The following is a 14,862-nucleotide window of genomic DNA, read 5'->3' as shown; positions in this document are numbered from 1 at the left end:
CGTCCTCAGATGCTGTTCCTGCTATCAGATGATGAAAATGGAGATTCGTCTTGAAGAAAGAAAGAAGTAGCTTGCTCCCCCCTTCTGAGTCTATTTGAGCCCCCTTCCTCCCCCCTCACCATGTGTTCCCGAAACCTGGGGCTGTTCCAAGTCCTAAATGTGCTGGAAAGTATATCCCTGAGCAGCTGCGAACCTGCTCAGGCTGCAGTGGCCCGGGGTGACTCCGAGCCCGGAGACAGGCCGCCAACAATGCGGCCCCTTGTTCCCGCGCGGAGGGAGAGCGCCATCAGCGCTGCGGCTCCTGGGAGCACAGGGCAGTGAGCTCTCACACACTCACACACTCACACACACACTCACAACTCTCTCACACACTCACAACTCTCACACACACACAAAACTCTCTCACCTAACTCTCACACACTCACAACTCTCACACACACTCACACTCTCTCACACACTCACACACACACTCACATACTCACAACTCTCTCACACACACAAAACTCTCTCACCTAACTCACACACTCACACACACACAACTCTCACACACTCACACTCTCTCACACACACACACTCTCTCACACTCACACACACTCACACACTCACAACTCTCTCACACACAAAACTCTCTCACCTAACTCTCTCACACACTCACACACACACTCACAACTCTCACACACTCACACTCTCTCACACACTCACACACACGCACACTCACTCACACACTCACACACTCTCTCACACAGTCACACCCACACTCACACTCTCTCTCTCACACACACACACTCACACACCCACACCCACCATTTACCTCTGCACACCATCCACCCCACCTTGGCCCCCAGAGAAAGGCTGGGGAGGGGGGTTACATAGCAGGCCAAAGCCCATCGTGACCGCGCAGCTGGGCTGGCCTCCGTCTAAGCTGCTTCTCAGTCTCTTGCTCTTCCCTTTTACTCTAACGTAATTGGGAAGGCAGGGCGGGGAGCTGGAGAGGAGGGTTTGCTCAAGACCAAACAGTATTGTCTCAAAGTCTCCCACTGAGCTGGGGGACCAAGGAGGACAGTGGGACACACAGCCAAAGGGGCTTCTTGGAGCCTGAGAAGGTTTGGGGAAGCGTATTTGCAGGAACCAGACACCCTGAAAAAAAGAGTTTGCAGGCAAGTCTCAAAACCCGGTCACAGAGTTGGCAGCCGCTCAAGGCCGCGGTGGAGTCAGGGGGCCTCTCCATCAGGCCTGATTACAACCACTCACGGTCCTGGCCAACTGCAGGCATTAAGTGCCAAGTACCTACGGGGGTCTGAGCCACCCACAGCAACTGCTCTATTCATACTCACCATGTCCCAGAGAGGTGGAGGTTTTCTCCGGTCACAAATGGACAAACTGAGGCTCAGAGCCACCTCACTGCCAGTCTGATGGTGACAAAATTAGATGCTCAGTTCCTTGACCCAATTCCTAATGGTTGGGTCCTTGCCTCCAGACGCCTCCCACGAGCCTGGTGTAAAAGCAGGCGAGGAAGAAGAATTAATGTCCACACTCCCCAGTGTAAATGTACCCCCCCAAAGCTCCCTCTTCCCATGAGAGGCAGGCACAGTGCAAGTGTGTTGGGAGTGTTTCCAGAACAGAAAAAGGCCTCAGCTGCATGACTGATACCGAAGGATTCCATCCACTCCGAGGTGTCAGTGTCACCTCCAACTCTCTTCCCTGTCTTTGGTTCTTAGCCACTGTGTCTGAGCCCAGCACATTCTGTCTCAGGACAGGTTCTCAAATTCCTCTCTTCCTTCCCTTCCCAATCACCGCTGCCTTAACCCAAGCTCACCTCACCTCCTCCTGAATCACCATCATAGCTTCTCCCCTCACCATCCCACCAGGCATCTGTTCATCATGCTCCCCAGCTTAAAAATCCCCTCGTTTTCCCTTATCCTCAGGATCAAGTGCAAGCATCAGAGTCACACATGGCCCTTTATAAACAGGGGCCAAGCCCAGTTTGTCCTCATCTTCTGTTTTTCCTCCCCAGGCACCCGCCATTGAACTGTCCAGTGGTGCCCCTGTGCCTTTGCACATGCTATTCCATCTGCCTACACTATTCCTTCTCTAACATCTACCCAGAAACTTGTGTCCATCCTTCAGAACACAGCTCAAATGCCCTCTAACTCCATGCACAGCCCTGCATTCACACCTCTATCGCAGGCCTTCTTTGAACGATAACCATCATTTATATATTTGTCCAACCCATTAGACCAGTGGTTCTCAACATTGGGGTGACACTGCCTCCAGGGGACATTTGACCATGTCTGGAGACATATTTGGTGATCACAACTATTGCTATCTAATGGTTGGAGGCCTGGGATGCTGCGAAGCGTCCTACAGTGCCCAGAACGGACCCCACAGCAAAGTCTTTCCCGCCCCAAATGTTAATAGGCTGAGACGCTGTGCAGTAGAATGTGTGTCTCTTGAGGTGACTTCTTATTTGTACCTTTTTTTTTTTTTAAAGATTTTATTTTATTTATTCGACAGAGATAGAGACAGCCAGCAAGAGAGGGAACACAAGCAGGGGGAGTGGGAGAGGAAGAAGCAGGCTCATAGCAGAGGAGTGTGATGTGGGGCTCGATCCCAGAACTCTGGGATCACGCCCTGAGCTGAAGGCAGACGCTCAACCGCTGTGCCACCCAGGCGCCCCTCTTATTTGTACCTTTTTATCTCCAGTGCTCGGCCTACAGAGGTGTCCGATACTGTTTTGGGAATAAATAAGCAAACAGACTGACCCATTGTTTCATATACTCTCTATTGTACCATGTGGCTCACTTTGAAACCACTAACTGAGAACTCAAGAAAGTTGACTAATAGTTAACAAGTATATGGAAAAGGATGGGATAAAATATGTACTTGAATCAAAATCTGTTTCCAGTGCAGAAAAAGACTGATGTTACACCATCGGAGCAGATCTCAAGTTAGGCAAGGACGCGTGTTTTCACTGTAGTGCTTCGTGTTTTCATGAGCCAGGGGCCCGTGATTGAGAAGTGTCCGGTGAATCCCTCCAGTCTGCTCACCCGGCAGGAGTCAAACCTTATTAAGGCAGAGGACTCAAGGCCCAGCTCCACACCCTACCCAACTTATGGCCAACTTGGAGACGGTACAGAAAGAATCCATGAAAAGGAAGACAGCTCTGGACTCCTACGCTTGATGAAGAAAGGCAAAAGAAATTGATAGTATTTAACCTCAAAGAAGTGATGGCTGAGGGGGTAGGTATTTTCCAATAACACAGGAGGTTGCTAAATGGAGACAGTGACCAGCCACTCTTTGGCACCCAGGACATGAAGAGGAAAAGCCAGTGGGAGGTGGGTGGGAGTGGGATGGAGATTCAATGGCTTCCGGACGAAGCAAGTGAGTGAAGGGATGGTAAGAACTCATGGAGACTCGTTGTTGAGGGTCCTAGAGGACTGTGTTTCTTGCCTCTTCCCTAGATGCTGTCCCTACTCCACCACTAGTACTGATGGAGAGCTGGGGAGAGGGCTGTTCAGGCTTCGGGTCTTGCTTCTAGAATTTTCCTTTGAACTGGGAAGGCGGGAAAGACAAGAATTTTCCTTTGAACTGGGAGGCAGAAGGAGGAAACTCGGGGAGGAAAAAAAAAGGTGAGAAAGCAGGAGAAAGGAAAGCAAGAGCAAAGAGGCAGCTGGAGAGACATCAGGAAAATGTCGAGGCCTCCGCATCTGGAAAACAGACCGGGGCCTATATTTAGACTGCCATGACTTGCAATAATTTGTGTGAGGGGGGGAAAAGGAAAATGTGAAGTTGGCGTCGTTTTGGGGAGGGAATGAGTTATAAGAAAAGGATGGCTTGATAGGGGAGAACCTCAGTCCTTGGCCTTTACTTAGGAAAGGGTGTCTGAACAGGGCAGGCTGTCAAGAGTGACCGATGGTGTTTACCGAGCCTCATCCAGCTCATGCCCCTGTCCCCAGCCGAGAATTCAAGGTGCATTCCTGGGCATACCAGGTGGCCTGGCTGCCATGGCACCAAGACGTGTCCGTGATGATGCTGGGTGCTTTCTGGAGAAGGAAGGGCCGAGGCAGGGGCTCTGCAAGGGGGCTCGGGAGTACGTGAGCAGGAGTCTGTAAATCCTAGGAATTTGTATATATTGCTGAGGCCTTTCTCCAGCTGGATTATAAATAGAGGATTAGTTCAAAGGCAGGCAGCCTTTTAAAGAGATGGTGCCAAGCAAAGCCTGCAAACCAAATACAGTAAAACCTCCTTAAGCCCCCGTTGGTTTATTCCAAATATCATCTAAGTCAAAGTAACAGCATTTCCTGGGCCGACTAGGTGCCCCGATGTCCTTTCGGGGGAAAGGCTAGAGGGTTCCAATGGCGCTATCGTGAAACCTCCATTAACCAAAGTGAAAACCGTCATTGTGGAGAGTGGGGCTTGCCAGAGAGCTATCGGTTTGCCTTTTGAAATATCACATTTACAAAATCAATCATTTTGGAGGAAATCTTTCTTTAAAAAAAGTTACATCCTTTCCAGTTTTTAGGGTAGAATCTACTGATTTGAATTTAACACTTTCGTTCTGCCTAGGGTCATTTTGGTCGGCTTTCGTCACGGTGCTATTGTCGCAGTGCCCAAACCTTTGACATATGTGTGGTCATTTGTTTCTATTCTAAGTGGGTTCACTTTGTTGTGCTTTTGGGGTTCCTCAGTCTACTTTTTATCAGGAAACATGCCATTTTACCTTTAGTGACCTCACGACCCAGCTTCTTTTAGTCCGTTCCGGGTTGAGAAACCAGATATGCAAACTCGTTAAAATTCTGTGTCAAGAAAAAGTAAATAGATCTTGAGTGAGGAACTTAGTCTTTTCTCTTCCTCTTGGATTCATCCAGTCTTCCTTAGAGGGTAATAGTTCATCTCGCTCTCTGGGGACAGTTGCTTTGAATTATATGCTACTTTAAATAAGCCAATATGAGCCCATGAAGATAATTTCAGCTGCTTAGACGTCACTTGGCTTCTCTCCAGGTTCTGGGCCGATTTTAGCCAGTGAGGTGTTTGGGGAGTTGTGTTTTGGGTAGATGAAGTCTTACTTTGTTAGCAGTCCACATTCCCAAGGCCCTTGCATTTGAGGTAAGTGAGTTTTTTGCCTACCTGTGTATGAGGTTGGTAGAGTGATTAAACCTGGTGCAAGAAAGAGACCATAAACAAAGACCCTGGCCACTTGCTCATTAATGGCTCAGGTCACAATCTCAGGGTTATGAGATTGAGCCACAGGTCAAGCTTTGAGTCTGCTTGAGATTCTCTCCTTCTCTCTCTCTGCCCCTTCCCCACTCTCTGCTCACATGCACTCAACTCTCTCTTTCTCCAATAACTAACTAACTAACTAACTAACTAACTAACTAACTAACTAACTAACAAACTAAATAAAATCTTAAACACAAAAAGGACGGGAGGATAGTGACTCATAGGTATTGGGTTGTGCATTGGTTCAGGAGAGCAAGAAGAAACTAGATATTCAAAAGGGCTGAAAACAGGCCAAGCCAGCCTGGGAGGGCCTAAAGGTCCTTGGGTTGTTTCTGGCATCTTCTGGTTAAGCAGTGAAACTCTTTCTGTGGTTAATTAGATTTGGTGCTTTATAAAGTCCTCAAATAGCTGATTTCCCATCAGCAAAGACTGGACATTCCTGAGAGACATTAGGCTCCAGCAGGGAAAGTGACTTAATATTCTCATAGGCCAACAGGCCAAGAGGTGACTCTCAGAGGCCCTGCAGCCAGGCCACCGCCTCAAGGCAGCCCTGTCAGCAAGTCTCACATTCTTTCATCAGAAGTGCTAGTCCTGACTCCTGCATAAGAGCTTGGGGTCAGGCTTATTCTGCTCTCATATCAGCATCAGATTGAAAGACAGCTGGTCTTTTTGCTGAAGAGGTTCCTCACGGCCACTCTTCCCACACGCAGATCTGAGGAAATTTATCCTCAGCAGCCGCGCTCTGGAGCACATGCCTCATCTCCCCCACTCACGTGACTGGACCGAGGGTGGGCACCTGACCTAAGGGTGACCACTTACTGGTGACTCACCAATGATGACCGATGACTGGGGTGGCCTGGCTCACAAGGATGAGCTGAGGTAAAGAACTCCTTTCAGGAGAATCTAGGATCAAAAATGGAAAGATGGCCAATTGGCCATGGACACTGGGGTGAAAGTGTAGCGGTGGAGTGGGGACCCTGACGTTTGTGCGGAAGCTGATCGCACTTCAGTAAAGTGGGAAGTGGGTGTAGGAATGGAGGGCATGGCTCCCGAGAGCAAACAGAACACAGAGCCACGAAGAGAGAGGCGTGTGAGTTCCTCACAGCCTGACTGTTCTCAGGAGTCTGGTTACGCTGGTGTTTCTGCCTGTGATTTCTATGACCTGCGGTCTCTGCAACAAGCAGAGCTTCGTGTAAGACTCCTGCAATCTCTTTAAAACACTGGCTTGCGCGCCAGGAGCTTGAGGCTAGACCCATCTTAATACGCGCTTCTCCAACCTGAGCAACTCCCCGCCTGACGTTCCCCCAGAGGACCCATTTGCCAAGGCTTTCATCCTTAGGTTGTCCTTCTCTCATCCCTCCTAAAGATTCCCAAATCCTTCGTGTTCCGCTGCTTTGGTGCCACGGTCGCCCCCGGGGGTGGCCGGAATTGACGGTAGTGCCCCGCCATCCACCCTAGATCCACTCTGCTTCATTTCCTAGTGACAGAGCTGTCCTGCGGTCTGCCTCGCGGGTCTGCCCCTCTCTCACCCGAAACCTCCCCGGGGTCATCACTGTTACAAGACGTCAGGGCGGGAAGGGACTTGGCGGTCATCAGGACCAACCCTGTCATTTTAGTGATGAGGAAACAGAGTCCCGAAGGGGCCACATGACTTGCCCAAGGTCAGGCAACGGCGAACGTCTTGCTCTTTCCTCACTGTGTACGTGCGCGCTGCACAGGAGTGTTTTTGCCATGTTCGAGCTTGATCTTGAGAGTTTAAAAACTCTTCTTCAAGCTTCAGAGCGCATTTTGAAGGGTGCATATTCAAATTCCCATGCGTTATTTGAAATCCTTGGTGACCGATCAGAACGAACGCGCAGCTGTTCCACAGAGGCCTGTATACGCCCGGCGGAGAATGAACCCGTGGGTATCTTACTAACACTCATCTGTTATATGACCGGTCTCTGAAGTAGGATATGTGCAAGCTGATTTATTGGGGTAAGTGAAAAGGATTAGAATGTCTATGTAAATTTTTTTTCTATAACACGTACATTGTAAAACGCAACACACACACAAACACACACATATATTTGTGGGTCTACATTTTTCTTAAATAGGCATGTGCAATCGACCTTAACACACAGTTCAAGTTCACAGTTGCTGTTCACAAAAACACTATATGATATAATGTGATGGGGATTGGGTAAATTCACCCTAATTCTGCTTTATGCAATCCCACTGGGCGAGCAGTATTTGTACTTCACAATTGAAAACTCGCAAAGAAAAACATGATACAATATTCTTCTTTTTCTAAAGGTTTTATTTATTCTTTAAAGTAAGCTCCACACCCAATATGGGGCTCAAACCTACAACCTTGAGATCAAGACAGGCACTCCTACAAAATACTTTTAATAAAATTAATTAATCACTCTTAACTTTTCCTTTAAAAAAAAAACAAAACCTCTTAGGGTAATAAGAAGAGACAATTACTTTGTTAACATGAAAATACTTTTTTAATCTTAAATAAAAAGCCAAAGCTATTCTTAATGGTGCAACATTAGATGCGTTCTCCTTAAATGCAAAGATAAAATACAGATGCTAGCTATTACTTTTACGATGTAGTTTTTATTCCGTAACAATCATTTTGAAGTTTCTTCCCATGCAGTAACACGCGATATGGCAACAGGAGGTAAAACTCTTGGAAAGGAGAGGAATAAAAGGAAGCTACAGTAAAATAGATTAATGGAAGATACGTGAGTAAATAGCAATAAGAAAAGCAAATTATGTCAACATCCTCCAATGCTTTGAGAACCCACAGACAGACATTCCTTTATATTTAGAATTTTAATGTTGGAAGAAATCTTCAAAATACATCTGACCTACAGAAGATGCTCAATAAATATTTGTTGACTGCATGAATGATTAAATGACATAAATAAAGCCACTTTTAGGAGAAAATGGATTTTGCCTTGTGTAAATGGAGAGAGACCACAAATCGCTGAAAAGGGAAGGACTTTATTCAGCAAATAGAGCTGAGACAAATTAAAGATTTGAGAGAAAAACGGATTCAGAAGATCATTGCTCATTGTTTCTGAATAAACTCCATATGGTTTAGAGAGTTAAATGCAAAAAACAATAAAAAGAACCCTTACAGGTATCTGGAAGGAAATGCAGGTGGATAGATACATCTAATCTCCAGATGAGGAGGGACTGTAGGCCAGGGCAAAAAAGACGCATGAAAGAACTGGGAATTTGATTACATGTAATGTTTACATGCTTTTACTTTGGAAAATAATAGAAACTTAATTAAAAAAGCAAACAACAAACGGGGAGAAATATTTGCAGCAAAATGGGAAACACATAAGGTTATTCTCTTGGAAGAGTCCATGCAGTTTGACAAGAAAAACAGGAATAAAAGCCAAGTCAGGAGCACGGAGTTAACATGAAAGGAAGCGTTAAAGACCAGCCTTTGGAAATGAAGGGTCAGTTTCATTGATGATCAAAACTTTTTGAATGATCATTTTTTATTGATCAGAGAAGCAAAGTTTTGTTTATTTCTTTTTTCTTTTCTTTTAAAAAATATATTATTTTAATATTTATTATTTAATTTTTTAAATTTAAATTCAAGTTAGTTGACATACAGTGTAGTATGGGTTTCAGGAGTAGAATTTAGTGGTATAACACCCAGTGCTCATTCCATCACGTGCCCTCCTTAACGCCCCATCACCCAGTTACCCCATCCCCCCATCCACTTCCCCTCCAGCAGCCCTCAGTTTGTTCTCTGTAGTTAAGAGTCTCATGGTTGGCCTCGCTCTCTGTTTTTATCTTATTTTATTTTTCCTTCCCTTCCCCTACGTTCATCTGTTTGGTTTCTTAAATTCCACACATGAATGAAATCATAGGATATTTGTCTTTCTCCGACTGACTTATTTTGCTTAGCATAATACCCTCTAGTTCCATCCATGTTGTTGAAATAACTCAAAGCTGCCACTTTTGTAAGGAAACAGGCATTTTCATTCACTCTTGGGGGAGAGGACACTGGCAGTGTTTTACTGAAAAGACCTTTGGCCATAGGCGTCCAGAACCTTGAAAATGCTTATCAACTTTGATCCATTAATCCCACTCCTGGAAATTCTACCTATGGTAAGTTGCTTGATTTAACAATCTAGCAAAATATACAAGATACCCAGTTAAATTTGAATTTCAGGCATATAACGGATACTTTTTAAAGATAAGTTTGTTTCTGGCAATATTTGGGCAACTTATACTATAAAATTATCCATTGTGAATCTGAATTTAATTTGGGATTCCTGTACTTTCCCTGTCGATCCTTGCTTACGGAAATACTCTAAAGTGTAGCAAAGATTTATGCACAAATCTTTGTTGCAATTTTATTTATAACAGCAAAAATACTGAAAGACAAAAATCCTAAATTTCCAGTAATAGGAAAATGAGAAAGGGGTCTGTGTCCAAAGTTTTTAATGCTAATACTTGCAATAGAAGGTGAACTTAAAAAAACAAGCCGGGGTCCCACACCCATTAGGAGGCTACTATCAAAACCCCCCAGAAATTAACAAGCATTGGGAAGGATGTAGAGAAGAAATTAGAACTCTGGGCGTGGCTGGTGGGAACGCCAATCAGTACAGCCGGGGTAGGAGACCATCGAGCAGCTCCATAAACAATTAGAAATAGAATTACCATGGGATCCAGCCACTTCACTTCCGGGTATATCCCCAAAAGAAGTGAAAGCAGGGTCTCAAAGAGATTGTCCACTCATGTTTAAGCAGCGTTATTCACAGCAGCTGGAACACGAAAGCAGGGCAAGGGCCTACTGAGGGGTGAATGGATAAGCAAGATGTGGCATCTGCCCACAGTGGAATATTACTCAGGCTTGAAAAGGAAAGCGATGCTGACACAGGCTGTAACACGATGACCCTTGAGGACATGATGCTGAGTGACATAAGGCAGTCACCAAAACACAAGTACTGTGTGATTCCACGTTCAGGAGATACTGAGACTGCTCAGAATCCTAGAGACAGACAGTAGAAGGGAGGCTGCCAGGGGCAGGGGAGGGGACGGGGAGTTCGCGTTTAACGGGGACAGTTTCAGTTTTGCCAGATGACCAAGAGTTCTGGAGACGGACGTCGGTGATCGTCGCACGACACCGTGAATGCACTTAATGTCACCCAATTGCACACTTAAAAATGGTTTCGATGGTAACTTTTAGCAACTTTTACCACAGTAAAAAAAAATTTTTTAAAACAAAACAAGTGAGGTCAAAGCTATGCTCCCAAGTCCATAAAACAATACGGTCAGGAGAGGAACACAACATGTCAACAGCGGCCCTCCCTACGCGCTGACATGACGGGTTATTTTTATTCTCTTGTCTGTATGGTTCTGTTTTGACTAATTCCCCAGCATGAGCACATAAAACCTTTTTTTGTGGGGGGAGGTGGTCGGTAAAACCAATTAAGAAAAATAAAATAAAACAGAATGACACCGACTCGGGGTCTAACAAAACCTACACTGCCGGGCTTGATGACACAGCTCGGAGGGTCTGAAGAACCGATCCCTGAGGGGAGCTGGGAAATATCCTGGAGGCAGCCCTTCAACCTATCCCTCCTCTCCAGGGCGTGACTCCTGAAGGAGGACAACTCTTAGGGTGGTCTGTGGGCTTCAGAAGGTAGGAGGGACCCCTGTTTCCGGAGGCCCTCCAGGCCTCAGAGGTGTGCTGCAGATGGCCCTTAGATTTTCTCACAGAGAAGGATTCCGGGGGTTTTCATGGGGCCGGGGAGGGCACAGAAGTGGCCGAAAGAGGGTAGGTCCTGTAGCCACGTGACCAGGAACAGGCTTTACATCAAGGGTCTCGGACAGTGGCCTGGCTCCAGAGGTGGGGTAGACACACGGCCCTGCACAACCCTCCCTCCCCCTCCCAAAGACCTTGGGGCAACCTTCATGTCTGAGCACCCGGTAGGCGCTCACTGCATGCATTACGATGAACAGGTAAATGCTTGTTGCATGAGTGAGGATGCCACGATGGCCAGGGCAAGCCTAAAGCCAGGCCCAGGAAGAGGCAGGGAGGAGGGGGAGCCACGGGACAGAGGAGGAGGGAACAGACGGAGGCAGACAGGTGTCAGAGTGCCCCCATAACAAAGAGTAGGCAGCTCTGGGGAAAGGCTGGGGACCCACCCCGGGAGAAGGAGAGGCCAAGTCCAACATGGAAGCTGAGAGACGCTGGCTTACTGATTCCAGCACCTTCTCTCATCCAGAGAGGCCCGGCCCCCTTTCCATCTCAGTTCCTCTCCCCTGGGGAACCCGTATTTCTGCAGCTGGGACCTGAAGCTGTTGTGTTTGAGGCACGGCCTTGGGGAGGGGTGGGTGACCCTCCCAGACCTTCCAGAAAAGGGGAAGACACAGAGCTGGGCTGGTTTCTTTCCTGGCATGTGTTTAGCGTTAATGGTGTTTTCCGTGAGTTCTGTGTTCTGAACACGTCTGCCCCTTCCGCAGACGAGGAGGACAAAAGGAAGTGATACGGGCCGACCTCATTTTACGGCGCTTCACTTTATGGCGCTTTGCAGATACCGTGCTCTTTACAGACGGAAGTTTCAAGACTCCAGTGCAGGAAGTAACTGCAGATGTGGTGGAAATAGCCGGAGAGCTAGAATGAGAAGTGGGCCTGAACTGCTGCGATCTCGTGATCAAACTGGAACAGATGGGGAGAAGCTTCCTGACGAGCAAAGAACGTGGGTTCTCGATGTGGACCGACTCCTGGGGACGGTGCTGTCAAGACTGTTGAACTGGCCTCAGAGGGTTTAGAATATGACATAAATGTAGTCCGTAAGGCAGCCGCAGGGTTCGAGAGGATTGCCGCCGATTTTGGAGGAAGTACAGCGCCCTCAGACAGCGTGGCATGCTGCGGAGAAATCGCTCGTGAGAGCAAGAGTCAGCTGAGCTGGTGAGCGCCCTCGCGGCCTTGTTTGGGAAACGGCCACAGCCACCCCAGGGTCAGCAGCCATCGACATCGCGGCGAGACCTTCCACCGGCGAGCAGACTCGGACTCACTGATGACGGTTAGCATCTTTTAGCCACGACGCATTTTTAATGAAGGTATATACCTTTTTTGAAAGACACGGTAGCATTGCACATCTCATAGACTACGGGACAGTGTAGATACAACTTTCTACGCTCTGGGAAACCAAACATTCGACTTGCTTTACTGCAGTGGTCTGGAACCGAACCGGCGGTATCTCCGAGGTGTGCCTGTGGAGGCAGGGGAGGGGAGAGACTCCCCCGTCCACCTGCGACCGTTTCTGCACCTCCCACTTCACATGACGAACCAGAGTGGCCTGACTAAAGTACTTGCTTATTTTATAGGGATCTGGTTTAACTGCTATTCCTTTGCTGCTTCCCTCCTCCTCTGGGCTCCCCTTCTCCGTGGTACCCAGGGCTGAGTTCACCATGACGGTGGCCGTCATTCAGAGCCACGGCGGCCACACATATCCAGCTCACTTCTGCTGGACGCTTCTATCTGTGCCCTTCCAGGAGCCTCAGACCCACCATTTCCCGAACAGAACTCCCTGTGTTCCCCCCAGACCTGCTTTGCTCTGGTCTCGGCGGCCGGAGCAGGCACCGCCGTCCCAGCGGTGGGAGGCAGGAATCCTCAACCTCTCGATAGTTCTGAATTGGCGAAATGGTTAGGGCCTCTGGCTTTGCATTAAAACCCCAGCTCTACCTCTTCCTAGTTGTGTGGCCTTTGGCTGTTGACTCCCCTCTCTCAGTCTCAGTTCCCTCATTTATTAAATGGGTGTAAAAAATAAAGAAATTCCTGTAAAGCCCTTAGCACTTGGCTGGCACGTGGGGCACTGCATGGTAACAGGTGTTGTCATTGTCACTACCACTGTCCTCTGCAGACCTTGAGCATCTTGTAGTGAACTGCGTCCTGGGCTTCCTTGCCTCTGGCCGTCTCTGCCGAAGCCTCCCAGGCAAGTAGCCACCAGGATGAGCTCACCAGCATGCACAGAAGACCATGACCGGTCTCCTGCTGAAAGCTCGCCGTAGCCTGTTACCACGCCGGCTGGTCCCCACGCTCAGGGTCCTGCTGACACTGCCCACCGTATCGCCCGCCCGTTCTGCCTCAGTTTTATGGTAGAGACACTGAACTTGGAGATTCCCGCCTCACCCGCGTCCCAGCACCTGCTCCCGCACACGCGGTGCTGCCGTTCTTTACTGCTCCTTTGCTCCTGGGAATACCTCGATCCCTGCATGTACGACGCTGTAGTTTAGGATCCGCGGGTGTGGCTGTCACCTTCCGGCGTTTAAGTTTCTTGGGGGCAGGAGTCTTGTTTGGGTCCTTTGGATATTCAACACCCAATAAGGTGCCTGGCCCTCAGTACGTGCACAATAAATGTTTGCGGCACGAATGACCAAATAGGGACACCAGGCGAGGATCTTTACAAATCGGATTACTTAACAAACTTGGAAAGTAGGTACCCATTCACCCATTTCATAGACGGGGAAACTGAAGCTCAGAGAGGTTACATTTGCTCAAGGCGAAGGCGGCTACGGCTGAATTCGAACCCAGATCTTCTGAATTCAAACCCACAATCTTGCCGCTGCTCCACAGAGAGTTGTTAGGCAAAGATAAAGCCCTACCCGGGGGTCATGGGATGTGCTTACGGAAGGTGGTAGGGAGTTGTTGATTACTTCCCCAAGCCTTGAAAGCTGGCTCAGCCCCACCTCTCCCGAGGCCTGGCGGGACTCGAATTGAAGGGCTCGTAGTCAGTCCCCCTTCCTTGAAGTCTCTGCAGTACGAACCGATTCTCTGTCTTTCCCAAGCTGCCTCCTTTTACTTTCCTTCTTTGGCTCCTCCTCCTCCTAACTCCTCAATGCAGACACTCTCCTTGCTTCCGCTTTATATTTCTGTTGCCAACGCCCTCCTTCAGATCTCGGTCCCTGTCCTGTGGCAGAGATGGCCACCAGATCGTCATGCCCCCAGAGACACATGGCCAGCTGGGCCGACCCGTCCAGACCCCCTGCCTGTGGGTGGGGTCCAGTGGCTGAGGTCTGGCCGATGAATGTCTGGCTCATAAAAACCACCCACATTCCCTCCACATTCCCCTGGGCCAGGTGGATGTCTGCTGAAGGGTGAGCCCCAGAGCCTCCCTCAGTCAGGATCCTGGAATTACTGTCGGAGCAGAGCCCCACAAGTTGGCGTTATGGGAGCAAGAAGTGAACTTCCAGCGTGGATCTCAGGCTGGGGAGGCAGTTGCAGGAGCTCGCACGCCTCCACGAAGATTCCTCACTGACCTCCATGTTCCTGGGCTCTCCCTGCCCCAGGAGCCTCCTCTTTCCACTCTACCCTCTATCCCACTGGTAACCCAATCTTCCTTCAGTCCATCTAGGTCGTGTCCCTACCTCGCCCCCAAATCTTCAGCGACTCCTCCTCATTTACAGATGCAAGGACAAGCTTCTGGAAGAGGCACAGAGACCTCAAGCCACCTGCCTGCTCCCTCTCCCGTTCTCACATTCATGTGAAATGGGAATGCCCAGAGCTGCCCAAATGTATCCTGCCCACACTCATGTTTTCTCTCTGTCTTTGTCAAAATCCCTCGTTTAGAATCCTTCCTTCTCCGAGATGGACTTTCTGGGTCATCCAGCCATACT

This window comes from Ursus americanus, chromosome 26, assembly GCF_024610735.1.
Source record: "Ursus americanus isolate L20-20 chromosome 26, mUrsAme1.1.p, whole genome shotgun sequence".
Taxonomy (NCBI): domain Eukaryota; kingdom Metazoa; phylum Chordata; class Mammalia; order Carnivora; family Ursidae; genus Ursus; species Ursus americanus.
This window is presented reverse-complemented; position numbering follows the sequence as displayed.